The sequence below is a fragment of the Protopterus annectens genome, chromosome 2.part2, assembly GCF_019279795.1.
Source record: "Protopterus annectens isolate FY-2018-M chromosome 2.part2, PAN1.0, whole genome shotgun sequence".
Taxonomy (NCBI): domain Eukaryota; kingdom Metazoa; phylum Chordata; order Ceratodontiformes; family Protopteridae; genus Protopterus; species Protopterus annectens.
In genome coordinates this window covers 8,932,842-8,957,786 of record NC_056730.1, presented here as the reverse complement: position 1 = coordinate 8,957,786, position 24,945 = coordinate 8,932,842, and the positions used below count along the sequence as shown (strand labels likewise).

The following is a 24,945-nucleotide window of genomic DNA, read 5'->3' as shown; positions in this document are numbered from 1 at the left end:
TCTTGGGATACAAAGCTCCTTTGCTTCTTCTCTCATCAGAAGCAAAATGTTAGCACCAATCCCAAGATGAGAAGCAGTCCATAGCCTGTTTAGTGATCCACAGTCTTGTCCCAGATGATGCAAGGGTCTGTAGGCTTGTAGCCTTTTTCTGGTAGATGCCTTGAATAGCAAACAGTCTGGAATCAATGCACTCAACTCCTTCTCTCACCAGGACCAGAATATAAGCATATATTCCAAGCTGTTGCCTATAAAGCAATTAGGCTTTCTGATGATCAGCAGTCTCCAGGAAATGTCCCTGTACTCCTTCTCTTACCAGGAGAAAACAGAAGCACTAATTCCAAGATTACTGAGAGACAGAATGTGGGCTCTCCAATAACTGATGGTCTTGCAATAGATGTTAAAAGGTAAGATGAAAAAATCGTTTATCCTAAACACTGCACTGTACACTAAGCAGTTAGAAATGACAATGGGTAACTTAAGTTTTAGCTGTCTAAGTGGAGAGCCACTGTTTTTAAAAGAGCAAGATAAATTGAATGGGGGTGGGCACGTTTGTATTCTGGTACTATGGAGTATAATGGGATGGTCAATAAATTTAAATAGTTGAAGGGAGTGATTTCACAAAATGACAGATCTGAAGTTGTTGTTTTCATTTGGTCTTCGACCTGTGGGACCTGGTTCCAGCATGGATCTGACTCAGCCGCATACTCCACCATTGAATCTGAGCTCCAAGATCCTCCCCTACCCAGAATGACTCTGTCTCCCTCCTCCCCTCAGATCTGCTTTGCTGCTCGTTAAAGACAGCAGCTTGGTAAAGTAAGATAAGACTTTTTTGATACTTTTCTATCTCTTTTCTGGGTCTCTTCTTCACTTTACCTTTCCCTATCCTGGCGCACTTTGCATCGGTTCCAAAAAAAATAAACTCTCTCTTTCTCACCCCCCCCCCTTTTCTCTGTTGTGTGTGCTCAACTGTAGTGTGTTGTGTTCCTGTAGCCATGGCCAAACCATCTAAGCTGTGCTTCAGGAAATGTACAGAGTGTGGCCATAAGCTTCCCCCTTCTGATGGCCACACTGTGTACCTTGTTTGCTTGAGTGTTGAGCACCTAGATTCCTCCTGCTCAATCTGGGCGGGCTTCAATCCCCATTCTTTGATCAACAGGAGGAATAAGTTGATTTTTAAGGGCCTCCTCCCTTCAGAGGCTTCTACTTATTCCTCCGCCACAACTTCTGGGACTCAACCTCCCACTAAGAAGTCTAGGGACATGGAAAAGACTTGTTCGAAGGAACAAGACCAGCCTAGGAAGCTGTCCCCTGACCACTCTTCCTTGGTCGAGCATGCGGCCAAATCATGGCTGGATCTGACCTGAGGCTCTCCTTGACTCCAGTCTCCCTGCTTCTCACCAGAGCTAGAGACTATCTGGACTCAGCCCCTCCCCTCGGCTTCCCCTTAGTGCCACTCCAGGCCTGGGTCTGGTGGCTTCTTCCATCTGGTCTCTCGGAGCCTTTCTGAAACCGAGATGGACAGGATGATGAGGAAGTTTATTTGGGCCAGATTCCGTTGGGAGTCTTGCCTGCTCCTCCCTCCTCTGGGGCTGGGAGCATGCAGTCCATTTTCCTTCCCATTTTTCCTTCTCCAATCTGACCTCAATGGGACCAAGATTTCCTGGTGTCGAGTGGTCGGCACCGGTGGCCCCAGGTACCTCGATGTCAACCATTGCCCTGAGTGGTTCGGCTCTGATGTTTTCAGAGCCGTAGCCTTGGGGTCATGAGCATAGGTTCATAGGTGTTTGCTAGACTAATGACCAAAGGGCCTTTTTAAGCCTAGCCATACATTCCAAATCTTTGATGAGTTCTAATACCCTTGATAAGTGTAAGCATGGGCCAGGGAGATGAACCATTTACAGGTTACCTGTTTGCATCAGACGTAGATGCCAAACCAGGGATGAATTTCCGGCTTCCCATCCAATTGTCCAAGTTGCACTTGATTGGAGTAGGGAAGAACTCTGCTTCACATGGATGAGGAGCCTGTTCCATAGAGGTAGTCTCTGGGATACATACCTCTCTCTCCAGCAGGTCCTATTTATATCACAGGTAAGGTTTAAGTCTTTAGAACGCGTAATTCTGGTACTATTTGTTTTGTAGATATGCAGGAGATCCATCAGAGTGGGGTCTGACAATGCCCTGTATGCCAGAAATAGATCTCTCCTCGATTACCTGTAGGAGACAGAATACAGGGAATAGGGCCTTGAGGCAGTCTGCTTAGGACATATTATTTATGCCCTCTGTTCTTTTAGTGAGGAACCTCTGTGGATGTTCCAGATTTTGGATATGCCTGGTTAGGTACATACCAGCCTCGAGGGCATGGCATCGACTTTGAGGTTTTCAAAGTTGGCTCTTACAATCTGAGTCTCAGCGCAGAGGGCAGCGGATCTGGTTCTGCTCATCCCTGCTTTGGGGATTCGTTCGCCCTCAGCTTTCGATGTGGTGGAGAGGGTCCTCTCGACTCCTTTGAGACCCTTGATACTGTCATCCTCTGAGTCAGTCTTGGCTCACTCTTCTGGGCAGGAGTCTGCCATCCTAACCCCTCAAGGACAGCCTGTTGCCATTATGCCCCAGGATTTCCGAATTCCTCCCCAGAAATTCCCTCTGAGGATCCCCATCAGAAACACACGTGTAAGAGGAGGCACTTGGACTCCACACCGGAGTCCCTCATGGAAAATACCAACTTGGATGAAGGGGAGAGTCACCCCCCCCCTCCGATCACTCCCAGAAGATGTCTCCTTTGGAAACATCATGGAAATCCTGCGCCAATGCGGAGGGTGGTCTATCCAAAGTCCCAACCTGAATGAGTCCGTGTTCCTGCAGGTGTTTGACACAGGACCCTCTACCTCCTGGTTGTCTCCTGCTGCGGATCTCCTTGTGGATTTAATTTCATCCAGGGCATGGAAGGAACTGGATACTGTTGAGGCTATCCCCAATACTCAGTGCTCCATTGGATAGGCAACGTTGGTCAAAGGAATCCCCGGTCAATGTCATAGTTGTTGCAGTGGCCACCAAGTAAGAGCTCGCTCAGGAGAGCTCTATGGTCCATCCTGCAGACTGGGAGTCTTGGACTATGGACCATTTCAGGAAGCGGGCTTACGCTTCAGCTATGTTTGCTTTACGTGCACTGAACTACATGGCACATGTTATCAGACTGCAGTGGGACCTGGTCAAAGAGGTCGCTGAGTCTGCCCCAGGGTCCACGTCAGCAATGGAGAAAAATGTGTTCACCACCCTTACCTCGATATTGAATACTTCCATGAGGCTCCTGTCACACCTTACGGAAGGTGCCTCTAGGGCTGCCGGGACAGGCATAGCCATCAGGCTTTATGCCTGGCTCTGGCTTTGTGCTTTCTTGGAGCACTTCAAGGTGTCATTTTCGAATGCCCCCTATGACAGTTCCACTCTTATTTGGTAAGACTGTTCGAGACACCATAGTCCAGAGTGAGAAAGAAGGGAAGACCTTGTCTGCCATCGGGATTCGCTTCTGCACACCCCGCAACGATCCTTCTCTAGGAATCAGCGTGGGGTGAAGAAGATGTGATTCCGGAAATGTCAAGGCTGTTCTCGCAATGCTCAGGATTCACCTTCCCCCAGAGGCAAAGGGGGATGCAATAGATGCCGCCCTCATGGCAGAGGGGGCCCAAGGAACCAAGGGTCTTGGGATCCCTTCCCAGACAAGACCCTCACAGCAGCCCTGAAGGGTTGCCTGACTGCTCATCTCTGGAAGCAGTCGGGGGACGTCTTTCTCTGCACCCATCAGCCTGGGAGTCCATCACCATTGATCGTTGGGTTCTGCAGATAATTTCCAGAGGATACGCGATCCCCCTTTCTTCATCTGCTAGTCCCTCCCAAACATCCCATCCTCACAATAGGAGCAGGCAGCCATAGAAATTTCCAGGCTGCTTGAAAAGCGAGTCATCCAGCCTGAACCCCCAGACCAATCTGTATCAGGCATCTATTCCAGGTTCTTTGTAGTGATAAAGAAAATGGGAGAATTAAGACCCATCTTGGATCTTTTCACCCTGAACCTGTCGGTTGCCAAGATGAAATTCTGGATAATCACCCTTCAGTCCATGAAACGACTGGATGTGCTTGATGGATCTCCAAGATGCATACTATCACATCAAGATGAGCAGGCGCTCTCTGAGGTTCCTCCACTTCGGCTGGGAGACAGTCATTTTCACTTCAGAGTGCTCCCCTTTGGGCTCACCACCGCCCCACGGGTGTTCACCAAAGTGATGGTGGTAGTGGCTGCTCACCTGCTGCTGCAGGGGTTTCAGGTCTTTCCCTACCTGGATGATTGGCTCCGTTCCACTCCTTCCAGGCATCGACTGTGTCAAGCCAGGGATCATCTTCTCAAGACCACTCATTATCTGGGCATAACCATAAATCTCAACAAATCCCAATGGGTATCACTGCAGGTTCTCGATTTCATTGGGGCTCATATAGACACGATTCAGGGCAAGGTGTTTCTACCTCCAGACAGACTGCTATCCCTTCGACATCATGTCTCTTACATCTTTCAAACCAAACGTCCCCCAGCAGATTCAATTCTTCGGGCGTTGGTGTCCATGCCAGCCACAATCACTCTTGTTCCAATGGCCTGCCTTCATTTGAGGGTCCTTCAATAGACTCTGGCGATTCAGTGGTCCTTACTAGACCTTCCCTTATCACATCCATTTCATTTGTATCAGGTTTGCAAGAATGCTGTTCTTTGGTGGCTTCAATCCCCTGACTTTCTTCTGGGTCTTCTGTTCGTTCTTCTCTCCCCTGCGATCACAGTGAGCATTGACGCCTCCCTGCTTGGGTGGGGGTGCATTGCATCGGAAGGACGGTCCAAGGCACATGGTCTTCCCTAGAGAGCCATCTGCATATCAGTGTCCTTGAGATGAGGCAAGTACTTTTGGCGTTGCAAGCTCTACATGCCTACCTTCCTCAGGGGTCTATTGCCATTCAGACAGACAGTATGTCAGTGGTCTGGTACATCAACAAATGGGGGGTTGGGGGGGTGTACCAGATCTTATCCTTTTTGTTGTGGAGCTATGAGGAGATTGTGGGAGTGTGCAATTTCCTCCGGCCATTTTCTGGTGGCAACGCACATTCCGGGGAGGGCAAACACATTGGCAAACAGGCTCAGCAGATTTATTCTGATGCCTTACCAGTGGTCTCTGAATCCTTCAGTAGCGGAGCAGATCTTTCTAAAGTGGGGTCAGCCTTGCTGTGATCTCTTCACCTCTCCTTCCAACACAAAGTTTTTGCTCAGAACTCCCATCCAGGGGAGTCCCCCAGAGACGCACTAGTTCATGCTTGGTCTACCGGTCTACTATATGCTTACTCTCCGCAGCCTCTGATGTGCAAGTTCATTCAGAAAGCTCGATAGCTGGGGAGCTCAGTGATAGTCATTGCCCCTTTCTGGCCTCGCCAAGTTTGGTTCCCTTCTCTGTGGTCTCATGCAGTGTGTCCACCTTGGATGTTAGATCCAGTTCTGGATCTGATCCCTCAGGGAACCCTCATCCAGACTTAGTCATCCTGAAGCTCATGGCTTGACTGCTCCAATTCCCTTGATAATTAGGACTCCTGGGCTGTCTTCTCCCAATAAGAAGATTTTGGTAGCAGCTCACAAATCTTCTACCAGGAAGGTTTACTTGAATAAATTGAAGCATTTCTCAATCTGGGCTTCTCCGCGTGATCTGGATTCTTTTACTGTGCCATTTCCGTTCATTTTGGAATTTTTTGGCTGATATTTTTAATAAGGGTGCTAGCTTCTCTACAGTAAAAATACAATTGGCAGTGATCTCTAATTTTCACATAGGTGAGAATTTGGCTTCCTTGGCTTTGTCCAAGCTTTGTAAGGCCTTTTTGAAAGGTTCCTTTTTCCTTAGGCCTCCAGTTAAGGACACAATGCCCCCTTGGGATCTCACCTTGGTGCTGCAAGCTCTGGTTTCTACCCCCTTCGAACCACCGGCTGTGCTTGAGTTGCAGTTCCTGTCTTGTAAGACCACCTTTTTGGTTGCAGTTACCTCAGCCAAGAGAGTTTCACAGATCCAGGCCTTATCTGTCAAGCCCCCTTATATGGTATTTTATAACGATAGGGTATCCCTGCGGAAAGATCCATCATTCCTTCCGAAAGTGGCATCAGAGTGTAATATTAACCAGGTCTGTAATCTGCCATTTTTTTCCAAATTTCCAAAATAAAGGAGAGTACAAATTGCACCTGCTTGATGTTCACAAGCAGCTGCATTTCTGTTTGTATAAAACAAAATCCTTTAGCAAGTCTGATCAACTTTTTGTTTCCTTTTGTAAACCCTTCTTGAGAAAGCCTGTCTCTAAAGTTACTATTGCTTGATGAATTTCTGAGTGCATTTCGTTGGCCTATCGAGCTGAAGGGTTATCTCCACCAAGGCATGTCTGGGTGCATTCCACTAGGTCTTTTGCTACTTCTGCGGCCTTTTGGTCTGGGTTTCCTTAGATGATATCTGCTCTGCAGCTACCTGGGCATCATCGCACACATTCATCTCCCATTATAAATTGGACCTTCTTTCCAGGGGCAGGGTATCCTTTGGCTCAGCTATGCTTCGGAACATCCTTCCATGAGGACTTCTCAGGGTTTATTGGTAGCTGGGGACTCTTTCCCACAGGTTGAAGACTAAATCAACACAACTTCAGATAAAAAAAGTTATGTACTCACCATAACGTTCCATCTGAGTTGTTGCTTTTCATTTGTCTTCATCCATGCTTCCCTCCCTCCTTCCCCCTGCCTCAAGTGGGCTGTGTAGTAGACTGGATGGAAGAGGCATAGCCCCTTTATTCTGCCTAGTTCCTTTCTTGATAAGCTTTGTGGGTAATACCAGGTTTATAAACATATGGTTTAGGTTGCAGTGCTGCTGTTCTGCAACAAACTCTGAGAGGAAGGAGACTGGGGCATTATGGGTAGGGGAGGGGCTTGGAGCTTGGATTTGATGCTGTAGTATACGACCGAGCCAGATCCGGGTCCCACAGGTTGAAGACAAATGAAAAGCATCAACTAAGATGGAACTTTATGGTGAGTACATAACTTTTTTTTGCGTGCTTACTCATGCCAGCCAGTGAAGGAGAGAGGGATGGAGATATATGGTCAAATTAACATAAGGGGCAGGCAACTAGAAAGACAGTGATGTTTAAGAACATGACAGTAACAGGGTAAGAGGGCAGGAAAAAATTCTGTCTTGACTAACAAGAGACAGAGCTGTGGTCCCTTTTCAAGTTTTAATATGCAGTTAAAAGCAAAATACAAGAAAAACACAGTGTAAAGAAAATAGGCACAGTATACAAAATATAAAAAGGCAATAAAGTAATACAAAGTAGAAGAAATCAAAAACAAACTAAGCTTTCCCTCACAGCAAGCTGTGCCAGAGTCTGGATGAGCTTTTCCAGCAAATTATCCCTCTAAGCCTTCCTTTGTGCATAGACAGTCTCACCCTCCTCCCAAAGGTAAAAAGGGTTCTAAATGGGCTGATAAATCTTCTCAGATTCCTACTACTCAGAAACCTCCTTTTCTAGACAAGCCTGGTTCTGTCTATCTGCTTCTCTCCATCCTAAGTCAGGTTCCTTTATCTCTTCATCTTTCCCTGATCTCAAAGGTGCTTATCTGGCTCTGGGACTCATGGCTTCCACCATTCCTATGATACCTCTAGCCAGATTCCATATGAGGAAGCTGCACTGGTTTGTAAAGTCAGTATGTCTCCAACACTGTCATCATTTAGACTTTCTAGTCCCTCTTGTTATATGCCTCAAACTAGAAGTTCATTGGTGGATTCATCAGCTGTCTCTCATCCCAGGATTTCCTTTTCAGCCCCCAGTCCCCTCTGAGGAACTTTTTTCTGATGTTTCAGATGCGGGGTGGGGGTGGTACTTTTGGCCCTTCAAAGATTTAAGTCTTTGTCCCATTCATCAGAGGCCAGACAGTATCAACATCAAGGAGATGAGAGCTCTTTTTCTTGCCCTTCAGGCCTTTCATACTCTCTTCTTTCCCGGGCCTCTCAAAACGTTTACAGACAGTAGTACACTGATGTGGTACATCAACAAGCAAGGGGGAATGCGGTCATACATTCTGTGCAGACTAGGTCTTCAGGTTTGGGATATGGCTGTCTGTTATCAGGTGACTCTTCAAACTGCTTATATTCCTTCAGAATAAAACATTGTGGCAGACTCTCTAAGCAGGTCCATAATGTAGGCTAACTAGTGGATGCTTCATGGGGATGTGTTTTTGGACATTGTCCACGAGTGAGGTACACCTCAGGTAGTTCTTTTTGCCTCCCCTCGGAACAGACAACTTCCTCTCTTTTATACCAGAGTCCCAAATCCTTTGGCATGGAGGAGGATGTTTCTGTATGCCTTCCCTCCCCTTCCTCTCATACCAAGGGTCAAAAGGGAGTCTTGCTGGTGACTCCCTTTTGACCCAGACAGCATCTAAGTCAGATTCTTTTGCTGCAACCCCGTCAAAGGTTGTCATGGATCTGTCCTTCTGCATGGCCTTTGAGGCCTTGCTTGCATCAGCTTCAGACATTGTGAGCGAACTACAGTTGGTTATCTCTATCTCAGTGGGTTCTAGAGGGATTTTGCAGATACTGGTCAAAGAGGAGTTTCTTAGTTCTCTTATCGAATTTTGCCAAGGTGCGGAACCTCCAGTATTTCTTAGGGCTGATGTTCCAAGAAAAGACAAAAACTGATGTATGTTTCAGTTCATCCTATGGATCCTCAAGGGGACATAACCAAGGGGAGCATGGCTGAAGGGCTTGATACTGAATTAACTTATAACCCACCGATGTGTGGTAATCTTAAATTGCATGAACGGCTACTGGGTTTATTGACCACCCCTGTTAATACTTTGCTTTAAGCTGATATGGCTGATGAAACTGACAAAAACAAGGATGATTGCTCTGATCAGGAAGGACTGTTTTCCACACTTAAATTAATAGAAAGTAAGTTGTTTAAAGCCAAGAAATTACAGTGGCAGAGGCTGTATATGGAGGCCTGCCTGCACCATAGAGTAATTCTGAGGGCACTCGGTTTGCTTAAAATGCCTACACATGGAGAGGCATACCCTGAACTGTTGCGGAGATGGCAGGCTATTAATTAAGAGCTTAGTTTCAGTTGTATGCACCTATTAATTGAGTAATTTAAGCCCTCTGAGCTTGAGCTGTTTTCTGAGACTGAGCAGGCATTTAATGAGTTGAAAAACAAGTGTGCCTGTGAAGCGCTCGATTGGGGGCTTGATGGATTGTAATGCAGTTTGTATGTATGAAATTAGACTGAAGAAACAAAAATTGAACAAACTGCATAGGGATTATACAGATTTCAAAAAAGGGCACATTTTTATTTGGCCCCATGAAAATATTTCCATGACCTCGCAGAGAGAAATAAGTATGAGCTGTGAAGGCCCCGCCCCAACCAGACTGTTTTCATTAATGAAGCTACTGCTGAGGGGCATGTGACAACTACTGCTGGAGCAGCTTCTGTGCATGTGAATAATGGTTCTGAACATCTACAAGAGCTGGGAGCAAGACACAAGGAATTTACTTCAGTGTCAGCAGGCTCAACTAATAATTTTCCGAAGCTTCCAGTTACCATCAAATGCATAGAAATGCCCAAAGAGGGGCGGTTACAGAGTCATGGGAGGAAGAGGAAGAGGAAGAATATGTTGCCAGATCAAGGGAGAAAGGTTTTTCCGAAGCCATTGGTCTGAATGAGACTTTAGTTGTGAACTTATCACAGACTTTGACACAAGCGCAAGTAAGAGTTTTAAATAGTTATTTGTCATTTATTCCTTCGAGTTCTTCTTTGTATAGTGATGCGCTTGATTTACAATGCTTTGCTAGGAATATTATGTTGAATAAAATGTATGCCAATACGGATGTGGATAGGCCTGTGAGTGTTGATGGTTGTAAAAAAAAACGAGTGTATTTTCACCTGCTTTGCTTCCCTCATTGGAATCTTTTTATTAAATTATGTGAAGTGGATCTTATGGGGACAGATAATAAAAGATGTTATAAAAAGTTTAATTTAGAACTTGATGAAAGGAGGGCACTTAATGAACTGAAAACAAATGTATGTATACAAATCCATCCTGCAGATAAGGAAGGAGCAGTTGTTGTACTTGCTAGATTGTATTATAATGAACGTATGACTGAAATGTTGAATGTTTTAACTTTTGAAGTTGTTTCAAGGGTAGATGTCGATAGAGTGGTTAAGAAAGTTTACAATTACTTTAATGTGCAGAATGCTTGATTATGACCTGTACATCTATTTAGTTGTTGAATTTCCATTAACTCCCTACATAAATGGCCTCACCAAGATCCATAAGGGTCTCCACAAACCTGCGCTTAGACATATAGTGTCTGGAAAAGGCTGACTGACTGAGCCTCTGTCAGTTTATGTTCAGGGCAGTCTTGGACCAATGGTTGTTAGAGTTCCCTCTGTGCTGAAGGATACTGAACATTTTTTTAAGGGATTTATATGAAGCAGTAGGAGATATGAATATATTTGATTTTTGGTTTGTTGTACTTACACTGCGGTGGTGGTGCTGCGGTAGTGTTGTCGTCTCACAGTAGAGACGTCTGGTTTGATTCTCAGCTAGAGTGTCTTCTGTGTGGAGACATGCGTGAATGGGCGTACCTTAGTTGAAGGTTGTGCATCAGGGCTGGCAACTCGGCACGTAAAAATCTACTGCCAATCATTAGCGGACCGGAGTTCCACTGTGGCGACCCCTAAAAAGCTGAAAGACACAACAACAACCTTGGATGTACTTATGTTTATATCGAATTTAGGTATAGAAGGTATAGAAGCTGTTAGGTTGATTCTTTCAGAGTATAGTTCTTATACATCTGGCATGCTAGTATTGATCTATTTTTTGTTGGAATTAATTCTTGAGAATAATGTTTTTATGTTTAATGAATGCTTATATTGGCAGAAGCTTGGCATAGCTATCGCACAGCCTGTGCCAATAGCTATACCAATCTTGTGATGGCACAATGGGAGGAGGAATTTGTGCTAGGTATAAATAAGTTTAGCCCTTGGCGAATACCACACAAAGCTGGCAAGTAGTTCAAAAAATAGTTGTCTTTTATTAAAATACACAATATTTCTCTAGCGCCTCAGCTGTAGAAAGCCTTTAACAGAGTACTTTGACACACCATAAAATGTAAATGTATATACTTTTGTACTACTCAATTATTTCATTACTCAATAAAACAATTAATCAGTTTCAATTTACTTAATTTCATTGCAGCAAACACTTCCAAGTGCATTCTTGATTCAAGCCCCTTGGGCTCATAGTATCAAACTTAAGAATTAGCATAGTCTCTTTGTTTCTTAATGCATTTTTTATATGCTGATCAATCATCAATCCATTAACTTCTACCTTATCTAAAATAGTTGCTTGCAACCCCTCTGGGTTGCTATTATGAAATTCCTTAAAATGAATTGCTACCGAGCTGGTTATTTTGCATTTCCTGATATGTCTTATGTGTTCTTTAAGTCTACATGCAATTTGTCTTTTACTTTCCCCCACGTAAAATGTTTTACAGGGACATTTTAAACCATAGATGCTTTTCTCCGTATTAAAACTATATATGCCTCTTGCTTGAATTTTTTTTCCATTAATGTATGTGAACTCCTTCACTATAAATTTGCAAATGCTACATTTCCCACATGAGAATGTACCTAACATTTCAGGGGATAACACTAATCCCATAGTAGGCATATTAAACTTCCCATGGACTAAAAAGTCTTTTATGCTTCTACCTCTTCTGAAGGAGAAGCTAATGTTCTTATTTTGTAAAAAATCATTTTCTCTTTTTAATCTTATCCAAAAATATTTTACTTGTTCTTTTACTACCTCTGAAAATACTGAATATGTTGATGTAAAATATATACACTCTTGTTCTTTATTACTTCCTTTCTTTCCCTGTGCACTACCTCTTTTCTGATTCCTATTTAACACTTTTTCCAACCTCTTTTCCACTTCTGTTATAGCCTGTGCCAATAGCTACGCCAGTGTTGTGATGGCACAATAGGAGGAGGAATTTGTGCTATGCATAAATAAGTTTAGCCCTTATATTAAATTGTATAAAAGATTTGTGGATGATATTTTCATTTTATGGAGAGGCTCTTTGTATAATTTGGATGAATTTATGGTTTATTTGAATATGTCTACTTCTTTATTGAAGTCTACTAAAAATGTGGAATTTGAAAAGATAGACTTTTTAGATGTACAGGTCAGTAAGACGTCTATGGGTTCTGTAGAAATGATACTTGATAGGAAATCATGCCATAGGAACAATCTCTTGCACCATACCAGTATGCATCCCAGTTATATTTTTGTAACATCATTATACTGATGATAGGGCATTTAAAAGGGCAATGGGAGCTTTACAGGATGTTCTCAGAGCTAGAGGCTATAGAAATGATGAAGTAGTTTTGAGTATGGGTGATCTTAATGCTGCACGGAAGGGTAGGGCCAAGCCATTTTATTCAGTTAGGAGATAGACAGTGCCTCTATTAGTAATAGGATGCCTTGTGAGTGGAGTAGGAATAAAGTTGCCTTAACTTATATTAATGATATAGGTAAGGTATGTAGTATTGCAACAAAATGAAGGAAAAAAGGACCACACCAGATACTCAAAACAGTTCCAATAAGCGCTTTCATTTACTAAAATGGGCAAACTTCTTCAGACAATTTTAAGACACCCAAGTACACTTAAATACAATACTTATCATGACATAATTTCCTTTAGAAATACATAATTTCCTTTAGAAAAACATAATTTCCTTTGGAAAAACACAGCCTCATTTTAAAGTGCCAAACTCCTATAAAAAACAAACCATATGTCAAAAAATAAATTATAAAAGTCCTTACAAATACTTCCAAAAAATACATTTGTATAATTTAATAAATATACAGTAAAAAGCGTTGAAAATATATAAACATAAATCTATTTAACGCTTTTAATTTCAAGATGCTCTTAATAGAAACAAAGTCATTTAAACCTGGTGGAACTAAGGCATTTAATTTCAACTGCCAAATCAGTTCCTTCTCTAATTTCAAATCCATTGGTCCACCCCTAAAATTATCCAGAATTTTTTCAATAACTAAGAACTTGAATTCATGTTTGGGACACAAATTAATATGTCTTGCAAGTGCATTGTTCAAATTCTTTTTGTCAATGGCATACAAGTGCTCATAAATTCTATTCTTGAGGGGTCTTTCAGTTTTGCCCACGTAAAAAAATGGGGCAATTTTTACATGAGCTCAAGTAAACCACCCCTCTGGTGTTAAATCATTGATGTGATATTTTTTGCCATTTATTGTAAAAAAGGTTACCACATCTATATATTTGCACCAACGGCAGGCCTCACATTTAAACATCCCACAATGTGGGGGATGACATTTTAGAGTACTATTTTCCAAAAGTGTTTTTAAATTCCTGCCTTTCCTAAATACTACAAAGGGAGCCTCTCCTACATGTTGTCTAGTCAAATTATCATCTAATAAGAAGGACCAATTTTTGAAAATAATTGATCTCAAAAAGGGAGCATCTCGCTCAACCTTGCTAAATCAACATCTGAGGACCCAGATGGTTGTTTGGGGACAAGATCCCTACGGTCCCAGTCAATTCCTGATGTGTTACAAGTAACATTCAAATTGTCCAAAGAATTATCCGGACTAGAAGAGCCCAAATTAGTGAAGATATTACTATCCTTGACACTTAATAATGGTTTAAAAATACCACAAACTTTTTTAGAGGAGACTTCATTTATCAGGTCATCCACTAAATTGATGGGGTAGCCACGTTTACTAAACATTTCCTTCAATAACCTGCATTCATCTAAAAAATCATTCTCTAAGGCCACCATTCTTGCAGCCCGTACCAGTTGACCCTTAAGAACTCCCCTTTTCTGGTGAAAAGGGTGGCAACTGGAAAAATGAAGGAATGCGTTTGAGTATGTTGATTTTCTAAAAATTTTAGAAATAACCCCGTCCAATGAAGGACGTTTAATCAATTCTACATCAAGGAAGCAAATTCGTTCAATATTGAATTCCCAGGTAAATTCAAGGAAATCTGTGTATTTAGAAATATGTTCAACAAATGCTGCAGCAGAATTCCTACTACCTCGCCAAAGGATAAAAATATCATCTAAATAACGGGTGTACCATGCAACTTTTTCTTGGAAAATATGATCCCTAAATAGGAATTGTTTTTCCCAGTGGGCCATCACTTTGTTGGCAAAGCTACCACCACACGGAGACCCCATGGCTACACCAGTTTTCTGTAAGTAAAATTCTCTGTTGAACAAAAAATAATTATTGCTCAAAACTAATTCCAACAAATAAATAATTAAATCTATAGAAGCACCATCCAAATGTTGTTCTAACAAAAAATCCCTGACCCATTAACAACCAAGCTCCTGAGGAATGGTAGTGCACAAATCACGGACATTAATTGTTAAAAAATTCAAGTTCCTAGAAAAAGGAAAATTATTCATGGCACCTAAAAATGCCCACGAATCCTTGCATATCTGGGTTTCATTTCTTAAAACTTCCTTCAGTTTGACTTCCACAAATTTAGCACATCCATAAGTTATAGACTGCCTCCCATCAGTGATGGGATGGAAGGGAGATTTTTCCAATTTTTTGTGGATTTTAGGTAAGCCAAATAAGGTAGGGGTGATTGGGTAGGGGATTAAGAGAAAGTTCAACAAATCAACATCAGTGCGCTCCTCAATAAACAAATCATTAATGAAGCATTTAATTTTTTGATATGCTCCATTCATTTCATTGAGGGAAACCTTTACATAAGCCCTATTGGTCAACAGAGAACTCATGTTATAATTATAATCTTCGTTGTCCATAAACACCAACCCACCCCCCCTTATCCGGTTTAATAATACGGATGTCAGCAAATCTTAAATCATCCAAAGCATCCTTCTCGGGTTGGGTTAAATTACACAATCTTTCATTAAGGGTTCCCCTAGTAGTCAAAAGTGTTCTAAAATCATTCTCACAAATTATTTCGAATAATAAAATGGAAGGGTGTAAGGGTGGGTTGAAGATACTTGCAATTCTGAACTCTTTAGTGAGACTGGAATTGTTCCCAAATACCACGTTCAAATTCAGTTTCCTAGTATATGTTTTAAGGTCTATAAGTGTTCTTGCTAAGTCACTTCTAGTTGAAGGGACAAAGGTTGAACCTTTGGCTAAGACCTCTATTAATAAAGGGGCAGGAACAAAGGTAGAATAATTGAAAATTCTAAAGTCTTGTGTACTGTTAAATAAAATCTGAACTGGTCTCTGTTGTGTATTAATAGGACTAGTGTGTCATACGGGACAAGCAGAAAGAACCATCTCCTCCTCCTGTTCTGTGTTTTCTTTTTCCACTGGTGTTGTTGCTGTGGACAATTTAATTGTCCCCCCCGTGTTTGTTTTCCTGTGTCCCTGAAAACCCTGATTCTGATGTGAACCATTAGTATTAGTGTTGTTTTGATTGTTTGCATTATTGATGATATTCTTGTTAGCAAGCCTCTCACTCCTCCTGTCCGGGGACCCTTCATCTAACAAACTATCATTCATTTGCATCCGATTATTATTATCCACAGCAATAAAGTTATCACCAGAACCACCTAATTCATTATTAGAACCGAAGTTCACATTCACATTTACACTGGAAGGAGGTAAAGGGTACGCTAGACCCTTCTCATAAGCCAGAGAGTCCCTATTAAGTTTCTTGATTTTATTTTCTTTAATTTTAAAGAAAGCATTATCAATACTAGTGAAAATACGTAAAAAATCAAATTTGTAGCACAAAAAATCATTGTCAGATCGAATACTAGAGTCCAATAACACCAATTCACTTTTCAAATTGTCCATCTGTGCACAATAATCTTTTATTAAAAGTTCCATAAACTCAACCCCTTGTCGATCAAACAAACTTAAAAGTTCCTTGTGAAAGGGTGAGTTTGAAACTAACCCAGTAGGAAACTGCCATTGTCTAAGTCCCTTTGGGACTTGCTGCCTCTTAATGCATTCAGACAAATACTGCACCTCAATTTGCAACTTTTTAAATTTGAACAGTTTGGTGTCATAAACCTTTAAATTGTTAATTAAGTTATTTTTGCCAAATTCAGAGTTTCTAATACTGTCAGGCTGAAAGGACCCATTGACAAAACAAGCTGGATCTTTAAACGAGTCCTCTAGAGTCGGAATAATAGATGGCGTACTTACTGTACTGCCCAAATCTCCGTTGTTCCCCAAACGCTCGTTCATCCTGCTGGAAGGTGCATTTGAAGTCCGAAAGCCTGAACAGGGCACAAAAGAAGAACCAGAAGCCCTTGGAAAATGGTTGCCTCGATCCTGCGATCCTAATGCAAACGCCATTGACAAAAAGAATTTGAACAATGCACTTGCAAGGCATATTAATTTGTGTCCCAAACATGAATTCAAGTTCTTAGTTATTGAAAAAATTCTGGATAATTTTAGGGGTGGACCAATGGATTTGAAATTAGAGGAGAAGGAACTGATTTAGCAGTTGAAATTAAATGCCTTAGTTCCGCCAGGTTTAAATGACTTTGTTTCTGTTAAGAGCATCTTGAAATTAAAAGCGTTAGATAGATTTATGTTTATATATTTTCAATGCTTTTTACTGTATATTTATTAAATTATACAAATGTATTTTTATATGTAATTTTTGGAAGTATTTGTAAAGACTTTTTATTATTTATTTTTTGACATATGGTTTGTTTTTTATAGGAGTTTGGCACTTTAAAATGAGGCTGTGTTTTTCTAAAGGAAATTGTTTTTCCAAAGGAAATTATGTTTTTCTAAAGGAAATGATGTCATGATAAGTATATTTAAGTGTACTTGTGTGTCTTAAAATTGTCTGAAGAAGTTTGCTCATTTTAGTAAATGAAAGCGCTTATTGGAACTGTTTTGAGTATCTGGTGTGGTCCTTTTTTTCCTTTATTTTGTTGCAGTTTGTTAATTTTCTCTGAGTTTATTTGTTAGGGTATATAGTATTATTAGGAAGAATCGGCCTATATTATTGGCAGACAATGATATTAAGGGTCTGGATGGTTCATGTCCATCTTTTAGATTTAAGAATAAACGGACATTAAAAAGGGAATTGTGTTATAGTACATGTCAGAGTAAACCTGCTAGAAGCTCAGGTAGGGTGTGTACATTCCCATGTAGGAGGTGTAAGGCTTGTAGTTTGTCTCAAGTGAGAAAGTTTTTGTGCACCCTATTAATGTGTATAAGGTTTAACCGAAATTATATGCGGATTGTACCTCCTCTTTTTTGGTTTATCTAGATCGGTGCAAAAAATGTATGAGTTTCTATGTTGGAAAGACTACACACTCATTTAAAAAATGTATCTTGGAGCATTTAGGTTATATAAAGAGAAAGGACTCAACTAATGCATTTTATAAACATGTACAGGATAATATTGGACATAGTTTTATGTTTTCAGTTTTACAGTTGGTTGTTATTGATAAGAGAGGTGGAGATCTGAATAATAAGTTGGAATTGGCAGAAACTAACTGGGTAGTTAGACTCCTAGTACATAGAGCATGTGCCTTTAAGGCCTGTCTTGAAGGCAAGTCCTTTAATTCATTGAAGTTGTTTTTTAACAATTGAGTTTTTATAACTGAATTATTGTTTTATTTACTCTACTACTTAAAATGTTAGGTTTGGTTTTCTTTTGGTTTTATGGTCTGATGAAGTGCAGTGTGTCTGCACGAAAACGCTTACCTCTTAATAAATAGATGATTTTAAGCCATGTTTGGCTGCCTTATTTCCTTTTTATTGGGATCCTCAAAGGGAATGTCAGGGCTTTCCTCAGGGCTTGTTTTCTGCCTTGATGGCCCTAAAGCCTTCTCAAGGGAGTTCTGTACCTGCTCTTCCTTGGGGTCTACCCCTTCTAAATGGCTTAGGGAAATGGACTCCTCAGATGAGGATTCAGTGTCTGATAAGGGTCTCTGTCCTGTTCTTCACAGATGCCTTCACGTTTAGCTTATGGTTCTGATGAGGGGGAGTCTGTTAGCCATGACTCACCTTTTGAGGAATTGTCCTTTGGGGATGTACTTGCTCAGATGATTGAATACTTTAAGTGGGATTCTTCTCAAGTGTCAGATATTCAGAGATGATACTATAAGTTGTTTTAGGTGGATACTCCTAAACCATTGGCAGTTCCTCCAGTGCTGGATGCCTTGTTGTATACTTTCATTGCTGCTTCCAGGTCTCCTGATTCTCAGCCTCCTGCTCCTAAGAAACCTGATAGGTTTTACAAGGTTCCTGAGGATTGTCAGTGTTTAGTTAAATGTTCTTCTGCTGATCCTGCTGTGGTGTTAGTCTCTTCTGACAAGCCTTCTAAGCTTTTGCCCTCTGCCCATCTTTTGCATTCTGATATGAATAGTAGGGCAGTGGAGAGGATTGGTAAGAAAATTGACACGGCTTCTACTTTGGCCGTCAGGGCTGTTAATTACTGGACCCACATGACCAGGTATGCTCTGGCCTTGATTGCTCAGGCTTGTCAGGTTATTTCTGACCTCCCTGATTCTGAAGGCATACATACATACATAGAAATGTACCAAAACACTTGTTCCCATAATAAATGTCCAGACTGTTCAAAAAACTTATCTAAACTAATACTTGCTTTAATATAATTTAGTAGTCTGTTCCAAGCATCAGCTACTCTGTCAGAGAACCAATTAGTACACTTCTCATTCCTATAGAATCTTCTACATAGGTTATCTGATGATTCTCTAGTACTTTTTGATAACCCCAAACATTCCCAGAGGTAGTTGTCCGTAAATGCCCTATATGCCTGAATAAGATCTGCTCTTAAATATCTGTAAGAGACACTGTACACGTTCAGATATTTTAGTCTTTCATAATAACTTAGATTTTCACATTCATGGATGCCTTTAGTATATTTCCTCTGTACTCTTTCCAGTTTGTACATGCTTGTTTTCCTATAGGGTTTCCATATTGTTATTCAATACTCAAGTTTGGGTCTAATGTAACTAACCATGACTTCATTATATTTGATTTCTTAGACTTTATACAGCTTTTTATACAACCTATAGTTCTATAACTATCATTAGCCAATTGGTTGATATGATTAGAAAAACTCATAGCTGAATCTATCCATATACCCAGGTCCTTAAATGAGTCTATAGTTTCAATCACTGTGTGCTGTATTAAATATCCACCTTTCAATGTATGTCTCCCAAATCCCATGCTTAGTTTTTGATGTATTTATCAACATATTATTCTGCTGTTCCCAAATGGTCAATTTAGTAAAATTATTTTGCAGACATGCCTTATCTGTAAGACTTGTAATCAGTTTACCTAATTTCAGGTCGTCAGCATATAGACTGTAGATCACCTCAGATGAAAATGTAAGGTCTGAAATATATAATCTAAACAAGTAATGGCCTAGGACAGAGCCCTGTGGGACACTTTAACTGTAACCAAGGATTTCACCTGTCCAGTTGGTGTGTGATACTTGCCATGTCCTATTTGTAAGCCATGCAGCTATCCATCTAATCAACAGTACATAAATACCTAGTTGTACTAATTTATTGATCAGTGTTTTGTGTATTACCCTGTCAAATGTTGAAGTTAAATCTATATAAATCACATCACAGCACAATTTTTCATTCATAGCTGTTATTATATTGGTATAGAACATCATGTTACAGGTGGTAATAGATCTATTTTTAACATATGCATGCTGATATATAGTTTCAAGTCCCAGCCTATCCTGTTCTGACAATAACTTATCCAGTATTACCCTCTCCATTATTTTCCTCAACATGAAAGTAGAATTAAAGGTCTGTATGACTCTGGGTTTGTCCTACTCCCCTTTCCCTTAAAGACAGGTTTAATTAGTGCATGTCTCCAATCTTGATGAATCTCCCCATATTTATATGACCTAGTGAATAATAGATTCACTACACATCCTGCAGGCAGTGACTTGCACTATTAGAGCTGCTACACAGGTGGAATTGTGAGGCCAGCAGGCCATCTTACACAACTGTACCCACTGCATGGCAGATTGGAGAATGCATGAATGATGGGTAACATGACTAGCGTGCATGCATTTTAATCACTCTGGAATCAGGATATTCATCCATTGGCACTTGCCCAACCATGAAATATGAAGATGATTCAGACATAACCTAACTGCTCATGGGAGTGGTCCTAGGCTATCCCTCCGACTATTTCTTCCACAGTAGCAACACATCTCCACCTGCAGATGGAACTTGCTATTGCAGGCAGTCTTTCTTCTCACTGTGTACTGACTCCAGTACAATATTGCTTTTCAGGTTGAGCTGTTGTTTCACCAAAACCCCACATAGACTTCCATGGGCTACTCCATTGCTTCAGTTTTTTTATCAAAGTTTCAGCATTATTTTTCCACAACATGAAAGTAGACTTAAGGGTCTATATGATTCTGGGTTTGTCCTACTCCCCTTTCCGTTAAAGACAGGTTTATTAAGTGCATGTCTCCAATCTTGAGGAATCTCCTCATATTTATATGACATAGTGAATAATAGCCATAATGGTAGTTTAAGTTCTTGCTGAAGCGTTCTCAGGTCATTGTTACTTATTCCGTCTCCTCCCTGCACTTTGTTTGGATCCAGTTTGCACAGTTCTTTTTCAATATAATCTAATTTGATTCCAGTATCTTTGTTACCTGGATGTCACTAGGACAACTTACCACCCCTTTTTTGGAGCCAAACTGTTCTGCAAAATATTTTGTAAATATATCTATAATCTGTTGTGTCTGAGAATAAATTTTAGAATCTGCACAGAGTTTATCAGTTTGTGTATCTTTACTCCTTTCACATCTTATGTATCTATAAAAAAGTTTCCTATTATGCTCAGTGTCTTTATATAATTTTTCTTCAAATTTTTCTTGATATTGTTGAACACTATGCTTAATCTGTTTGTCCAGCTTATTTCAGTTTTCAAAGTTTTAGTTCGACCTATCTTCCATTTCTTATATTTTTTGTCTCTCACCTTAATCAGGGATCTTGTTCTTATGGAAATATTACCCCCCTGATGTTGCGTGCCTAGATCCTGATGTTAAACATTTTTTTTTACTTTTTGCACTCAAACAATTTCTCTTTCAAAACTTTCCACATTCCATCTGCACTGAACACATCACTCCAGTTAGTTTTATATAGTAACTGTTTTGCTTCCCTATAATCTGTAATTAACCTTCTGTGCACTGGCTTATATTTCAGTTTGGCAGAATTATCCAGCAACAAATTAATCTTAATAACCCCATGATCACTGCACATCAATGGTGGTAAAACTTGACTTGAAGTTACAGTAATTTCTTTGGGAACACAAACAATATCTAGTATATTCATCCCCTGGTAGTTTTTTTTACAATCTGAAACATTTGTTGTTCCTGAATATACTCTGTGAATAATTTATTTACTAACGTTGTTGAATCAATATTATTCCAGTCTGTTTCTGGTAAATTTAAGTCCCCAGCTAATATTATTCTTCCCTTCTGTGTTTCATGTAAGAAATGTATGAATTTCTCTACGTCATATGCACTTGTCTTTGGTGGTCTATACACTCCAACAATTGTTATATGTTCCAGGGTTGTTTTTATTGTCACAGTTACACAGTCTACACAGTATTATCACTGAACATGTAATAATCACAGGTCTCATAGGTATCTTTAATCCCTAACACAACACCTCCACCTGATTTTTTTGTTAGAATATCTGCTACAGTAAAAACATTTATACCCTGTCAGAACTGGTTTCCAGTCATTGTTTTCTAACAATGTTTCACAAACAATAACATCAATCTTGTGGGAACGTAGCAAATTTTCTAATAAAAAAACATCATTAATCCTCCTAGCATTAACAACCATCAGGGATGCATCAAATGTTGGTATCTGTGAACTGTTACATTTTTGACCTGGCAAAAATCCTGGCTAATGTTTGTCATATATTGCAAAATATCTGCTGCAATAATTCTCTTCCCTGATCTAGACAAATGCACACCATCCTGTCTGAGCATGTGTGCCCAAAAGGAGGCTTGGATGCTCTACACATTTCCAGTTTTTAAAACAGGACATTTTTTCCATGTAGGTGTTTATCCAAAAAATATTTTCATTCACAGTGACCTGACTATCCTTTCTATAGGTGATTTGTGAAAAAAATATGTTCTAACAGCAGTACAAGCTATACTATCTAGGAGGGCTGTTAATTCCCAACTATCAGTCAGAGAATCTTTGTTGGTGACATCATTTGTAGCAACATGAATAAAAACAGATCCATCCTTCCTTACATTAAGGTGCTCCAAGGCTTGTTTCACATCTTCTATTTTTGCTCCTGGCAAGCATAACACTACTCTATGTTCATTATCATCTCTGCAGATGTAAGTATCAGTTCCTCTAATAACTGAATCTCCACTTACAAGAATATCTTTGCTGACCATCTCTGAAGAATCTTCAGCTTCTAATACAGTCATTTCTGCTCTATCGATTGTTATGAAGGATAGATCTTCATCACTATTAGTCTTATTAATTCCACTGTTTTCATTGCGTATTAAATTCTCATCCAGCTGGCATTGTAAATCCACAGCTTGAGCCATGTAGTCAACATCTGTCTTTCTCTTCTTTTTTCTTACAGTAATATTCTTCAGTCCTTCCACATTCCGTTTTGATTTCTTCCTTTTCACCTGCCCCTTGCCTCTTTTTTCTACCTCTCTGCCTTATCCTTTTTAGGTTCTGCTTCTCAAGTGGCTCACCACTCTAGTAAATGTAGCTATGATGCTGTAGATGCCTCTTCTAGGTCTGTCATGAAGCATTATTCTTGGCTTCGTCTTCAGTCTCAGTGGAGGACATTAAGGCCAAGTTGTTGGATGTTCCTTTGGATAATAAACATCTTTTTAGGACTGCGGCTGCTGACATCTTTAAGTCTCTTCAAGAGAAAGGCAAAGCCTTGCAGACCTTAAACATATTTTTGTCTCATCTAGCCCTAAGTTACAGAGGCATTATCCTTCTATTTCTGCTTTTGTTCACAGACAGCACCGCCAGGCGTTCAAAGACAGGAATAGTGGGAAGCGGGCCCCGCTGTGCTAAGGCTTCTCAGATTTCTGTGGCCCAAAAGCCTCCATTATCTGATAAGCCTGCTTTTCTTTGACAGTTCACCTTCCCACTTCTTTTAGACCAGACTGCCTTCTCCATTCGACTTTCCCTTAAGTCTTCCAATTTGGTGTCTCATCACTTCAAACTCTTGAGGTTGTTTCTGTCATCCATCAGGGTTACTTCATAGCATGGAAGTCTTTCTCTCCTTTTTCAAGGATTTCTCAACCTCCTGTAAAACCACGTCCTGTTTTCCCAGAAGTTCTAGGGTCCCTGATGAACCAAGGAACCATTCAACATGTCCCCCTTCCCAAATGGGAAAGGGTTTTTATTCCAGGATATTCCTGGTTCCTCAAAAGGAGATTATTTGGAGACCTACTCTGGATCTCTCCCAACTCAACACCTTTCTCAAGGTCCCTTCTTTTCATATGCTTACTCTTCAAACCCTGTTTCCTCTCGTGTTATCGTAGGCTTTTCTGGGGTCCTTGTATCTGAAAGATGCTTTTGCCTTCATAACCCTATTCACTCTGTTTTCAGGAAGCGTTAACATTTCTCTGTATCTTTCTTTCAGTTTCAGTATTCACAAAATGCCTAGCTCCTGTGATTGCTTTCTGCAGGCTCAAAGGCATTCAGATTTGCCGTTCTCTAGATGACCTGTTGCTTAAGGCACCTTCTCACAGTCGCCTGTTACAGGAGCTGAAGTTCACCATATCACTTCTTCAAAGTCTGAGGTTTATTGTCAACTTCCAAAAGTCTTTCCTGATTCCTTCTCAGGATCATGTGTATCTGGGATGCTGGAATCCGATAGTTCTGATGCTGTTATTGACAGCCTTTTTCGTTCTCTTCTTCCTCTGACTGCCATGCCAGCCACGGATCTTCTTCAGGCCCTGGGATTCATGACTGCTTCTATTGCAGTGTTTCCTCTTGCCAGACTGTATGTGCAGAAGTTTCAGTGGTACTTTAGGTCAGTTTGGCTGTAGCATTGTCCCCCTCTGGATTTAAGCATACCTCCTTCCCTGTCTAAAGAAGGAATTCTAGTGGTGGATTTAGTAGTTTGTTCTCAACAATGCTGGCCATTTCAGCCTTCAGTCTCTTCTCAAGGGCTGTTCACCGATGCCTCAGACTTGGGGTGGGGGGCTTCTTTTGGTCACCTTAAAGTTCAGGCCTCTCCATCAGCAGTTAGATCATATCAGCATCAAAGAGATGAGAGCTCACCCTTCAAGCTTTTCACCCCATGTTCTGTCCAGGCCCCTTGAAGATGTGCACAGTTAACACTACAGTGATGTGGTATGTCAACAAGCAGGGAGGCATGAAAGCTTACGTTCTCTGCAGGATGGCTCTTCAGACCTGGGATCTGGCTCTCAGTTATCAGCTAACTCTTTAGGCAGTGTTCATTCCTTCAGAGCGCGATCTAGTGACAGATTGTCTGAGCAAGTCCAAAACACAGGCTCACAAATGGATGCTACACAGAGACATGTTTCAGGACATTGTTCATCAGTGGGGTGTTCCTCATATAGATCTTTTTGCTTCCCCTCTGAATAGGTTGCTTCCTATCTTCTGTTCCAGAGTGCCATGCCATCTGGCATTGAAGGTGGACACCCTTTCTTTACCTTGGAAAAGGGGCTGTTTCTTTAAGCCCCCCCCCCCTCCATCTAATTTCAAGAGCCCTGTAGAAGATTAGGCTGGACTCCATGAAAATCTTGCTAGTGATTCCATTTTGACCAGTACTGCACTGTTTCCTCCTCTTAAT

The 24,945-nt window shown here is 40.8% G+C and overlaps 1 protein-coding gene across 3 annotated transcripts in view; it reads left to right on the top strand.

Moving 5' to 3' along the window:
* Positions 1 to 24,945, top strand: part of WDR41 (WD repeat domain 41) — a 1,028,182-nt gene that overhangs the window by 838,514 nt on the left and 164,723 nt on the right. The window lies entirely within an intron of this gene.